At 39.9% G+C, this 4,771-nt stretch overlaps 1 long non-coding RNA gene across 1 annotated transcript; it reads left to right on the forward strand.

The window, feature by feature from the left end:
• Positions 1 to 998: 998 nt before the first annotated feature.
• On the forward strand, positions 999 to 3,542 carry LOC146433954 (uncharacterized). The gene is made up of 2 exons (XR_014853619.1): positions 999 to 1,164; positions 2,892 to 3,542. It is a non-coding gene; the product is annotated as an uncharacterized LOC146433954 (long non-coding RNA).
• Positions 3,543 to 4,771: the final 1,229 nt, after the last annotated feature.

A 4,771-nucleotide genomic window follows, 5' to 3' on the forward strand; every position in this document is an offset into this window, starting at 1 on the left:
TTGAAATGCTTTCAGAGGAGAAAAACACACAGTAAAAATTATATGACAAATATAAAAAAGGGAAAAGAAAACAAAGTTAGCAACATAAGCAAGCACTAGCAGCCATTATGCTTTTAAATTATCTCTCCACAGCCTACAAATCTTTGCTTTGACTCACGCACACTATACATCTAGCAAAGAGAGAAATAATATTTTTTATTGCCGCTCAATTATAATTGATATACTACTGTATAATTTTAAAATGTGTGAAAGCTGAAAAGTACACACAAAAAAATTTAAAAATGGCAGGGAAAGAACAGCATATAAAAAGTGATAGAACTTCCTAGGCTAATTTTATACACATCCCTTTCTTCCCTTATATATAGTCCTAGGCACAGACAAAAAATACTAATGAAAATTGGTAATGCATAATACCTCAAAACCGATTAAAGGAAATTACCTCTCCTTTTAATTCTGCTTACAAGCCTTTTCTGCAATATTGATTATTTTTCAGAGGTAAGTGATAGTATCTATTCTTTCTGCAAGTAATCCATATGTTCATTTTGCATGGTGGTTGTAGAAATCCTCTGAGGTCCAGAATTAGCAGGATACTTGGTAACTCTAGAATAAAGCTAATTCTGTGAAAGTTTCTAGGAAAAAATCTGGTTTAAGGCTGATTGTGCTGCTGCTGTGATAAAGACATCTATTAGTGTATTAGTTGCCTGACATACTAGAGGACAGGTTCTGGAATAATTTGAAACTAGAATTCAGATTGTACCTGGCCAATTGCTTCCTTTCTCCAACACTAGCACTTAAAATTCCAGAGCTGTGGCTATACAGCAAATGCATGGCAAAACCACTATTTATGATTTTGTTTGTGACTCTTAAATAATTTTGATGTTCCTTTTTTCTTTCATTTCAGAGTCTGTCACTTATATCTTCCAAGAGATGATGCTAGTTTTGGGCTGAAAGTTGTATCTCTAAGTCTTTGTTACATTTATCCCATGTGCCAAACTGATACCAAAAGGGAGTACATTTTTAAGCATTTTTATGTAGACTATTCAAGCACTACTTTCTTTTCTATTTTTCCAGTGCAAATGCTCCTAAATCACCATGAAGCAGAAGGTATTACGGGATGCACCTTAAACAAAGCGCTGAACATAGACTGAGTGGCTGCAGGGCCAGGTACCTTGATAGTGTGAATGGGAGTATAAGAACACTAGAAATTCCCGAATCTAATGGCAATGGTACCACATAGGCAAATTTCTCTATCTTACTTCCACCTGGGTTTCCATTCCTTTTAGTGCTTTTACATCCATTTAGTGGATTAATAACAAGATGTGCTAATCCCTGCTGTTCACTCCTTCCAAGATGACCACCTCTCCTTTTGTGTACAAAAAGACTGAAAAGTGTGAGCATGAACACTTGGAGCTTGGCTCTGTCCTACAGCCCCTGTTAGTGGGCAAACTGTTCATTAGGCAGCCTTCTGCAACCTCGGGGGCACAGACCTTGTCCCAGGCTTGCTCCCTCAGGATGCCACCAGCAGCCAGGATCTGCATGAATCCAGAGGCAGTCTGGGCAACTGCCCTGTCCTTGCCTCTAGGAAGAAGGGCAGACTCTACTTTCTCCAGTGCTCTGCCATGCTGGGTGCTATTTATGTTTACTTTTTTTTTTTTTTTTTTTTTGTAACAATAAGAATCTCCTTGTAACACTTGAAGGCTGAGTTAAAAATCAGTCTGGAAAGACAAATGACAGAAATACAGCTGGCCTCAACAGATTTTCAGCTTTTAAGTTCAGGATGCAGTTTGTTACTAGCTGTGGGAAAACAAAGCAAGCCAGAATGCATCCTTTTCTCATGGACATAAATAACCTATTTGCTCTTCTGAGGCTCACAGGGACCCTGCTCCAGGCCTCCCAAAAAGAATTTGGGTTCTACAACAAAGATAATTATAAACTAGCCTCTGCTTTTGGTTGCTTTAAATCCATATGGCATTTCACACACTTTTCTTTGTGCTCTCAGGCATACAGGAATTCTACCATGCTGCAAATCCCCCCCCCATATACTGTAAAAATGAGCTTTACTTTTTAAGTCATGTCACAGTAAATTGACTTTGAGTGCATTTAAAAAAATTGTCATACTTCCTGTGAGAAAAGTTTCCTGTACTCTATTTTAAATTTCTATCTGTTTCTTCAGAAGATAGAAAAATCTGCAAAATTTGAAATTATGTTTCTCTGTAAAAGCAGTATATTCACAAATGTTCTTTGTATTTTAAATGTATTTTACGTGAAGTTATAAGTTACAACAGTGACTCAATTTCCAGATGTGTTTTATATAAATATGGATTCAGGTAAATGTAGCAGGTTGAGCTAAAATTACCAGTCAAATGCTTTTGATTATTGCGTTTCTGGATAACAGCTTAAATGATGTATCCTTTTAAGAGTTATGTCCTGAAATGAGGGATGCATGTGCCTTCCAACCAGGAGACCAAGCACAGCACGAGTGAAAATCAGTAGCAGTTGTGCAGTGGGTTATGTCTATGTAGAAGTTATTTATATCCCCAGCATACTGTCACAAGGAGTGCCCCTCTGGTTGGGAGCCTTAGCAGAGAGGTCACGGGCTCTAGGCAGAGGGAGACTGAGTTTCCTTCTCAGGCTTTGATGGACTTTATCAGGTCTGTCTCTGTTACCATAGTTTCCATTTTATTCTCTAGATAAGAAATGGAAGTGTATAGTTCACAGAGGCCTTGATCAGTTGGTTGACATAGGGTCCCTGCCTGTGGTGAGGTTTAAGGGAATGAGAAGTAACTATGCAGAGTCCTGTTGTGTGTAGGTAAAAATCAGTCTTTTTTTTTTTACTTTTTCTTTTTTTTCTTTACTTTTTCTATTTTTTTTCCTTGTTTGCTTGCTTTTAGCCATATCTCTGTTCACAGAAACTTGGTGTGCCATCTGACTCACCAGCCAGGTAAAAGAATATCTTTATGCAGTTTTATAAGAAATATTGTCTAATGATTGTGCATTCCAGAAGCTCAGCTGTTGTGTTCCCTTTAGTGAGCTTGTTCAGCTCCATCCCTTTAGGCTATGGACATTTTTACTGGGTGTCCTACTCATATCACTCTTTTTGCACTGCTGTTACCTTTCTGTTCTTGGGCTTCCTGCACTTGCAAGTTCACTGTGAAATTTCAGAGCAGCAAGGACAGTGTCTGTACTGAAGCACCCAGAAGTTATAAAACCAGTGGCTGCAGTTAACCACCACTAATAATACCTCTTTCACAGAAACAATAATTGCCTTCAAATATCCTCTCCCTCCCTAAAATCACTGTTCCTTCCAGCACAAGAAAGGCTACACAAAGGTTAGGGACAAGCCTCCACTGCCCATCACTCTCCCTATTTTACCATCAGTGGAAATTTTACATCACTTTAGTGCCATGCCAGCATCATTCCCCCTACTTTCTTCCTCTCTGGGCAGTGACCAGGACTTTGGAGTTAATGCAAGTATTGTTGTGCAGAAGCAGTATTCTCTGTCACTGCTCCTTCTACCTTAATAAATAGATACTATCTGCAAGCCAAGGAAGGCCCTATGTGTTTTCTTTTAATTTATTTTGCAGGCACTGTTAAAAGGAAGGGAACTCATTATGTTCCAGACAGACAGGAAGTTTTATTTACAATTTCTTACCTCAGTGCAGCTGTGGCAAATTATATCAGCCCTTCAATTCGTGCATTATCATTACTTCTTCACTTTCATACCCTTTCCAGAATTACACTACCACTGACCTGATGAACCCATTTTCTTTTAAAATCACTCCTATTTTATGTTTAGAGATTGCTTGGGAAAACTCAATGGCAGCAGCTAAAAGAGCAGGCAAGTTGGCCGTGTATAATCAAAAGGTCAGTCTATTTTCAGGTACTTCTTTAGGGCTAGTGCTGAAGAAAGCATGGAGCCATCTGTACCCATTCAGGTGTCAAAAGTTTGTTCATGCACACAGCACAAAGGGCAAAGCCAGGGAAAACAGCCACCAACTCCCCTGATGCCTCCTGTTTGATCCTGGAGGCTGGAGGGTGCCTGAGAAGATATTCATCCCAGGACATAACCAATCCACCTCCCACCAGCCCAGAAGCAACGATTCACTTTTTGTGCTGTCACTTTGAAGGAAGGGGACTCTCTCCCAAGCACTGACAGCAAGACTGATAGCTGGAGCTGAAGTGGATGGGTGACAGTATGATAGGGATCAATTACTCTTTGAGGTTTACTTACCTTTTCTGCAGAGATCAAAACTTTCAGTGTGAGCTGCCAGTACAGGTGCTTGCAGTTTACCCTTCTGTCCAACTGTTCCTGCTAACTCCATCATCATGGACATATGTGGCTAGCACAGGTCTTTCCCACGAGAACTTCTTCTGTGTTTTATAAACAAGATAAAGTTTGGATGTTGTTAGAACAGTGTCTCGAGATTTGGACAAGTTCAGGCCTGGCCAATCAGGCCTAGGGGGAGGTTTCTGACTGACCAATCTGGGTGACCTCTGAAAAGCCTATATAGGTTGGATTCAAAATAATAAAGCTCTCTTTTCTATGCTACGCTGAGAATCCGGGGTTTTCTTCTCTGCTAGCGGCTCAACAGCGACAGACATATGATCCCAACCTCCAGTTCTGTATTTGTGGGCTACATGTATAGATTTGAGCTCCAGCAACACAGGATCCCTTCCCTTTACTTGTGGCTCCTTAGCCGACTTATGTTTCTACCTAAAAAGCAAGCTTTAACACCATAGATACTAAACGTCCAATTCTCCAGCTGAGCAA

The sequence above is a fragment of the Lichenostomus cassidix genome, chromosome 8 (genome assembly GCF_008360975.1).
Source record: "Lichenostomus cassidix isolate B80296 chromosome 8, HeHo_3.0, whole genome shotgun sequence".
NCBI lineage: Eukaryota > Metazoa > Chordata > Aves > Passeriformes > Meliphagidae > Lichenostomus > Lichenostomus cassidix.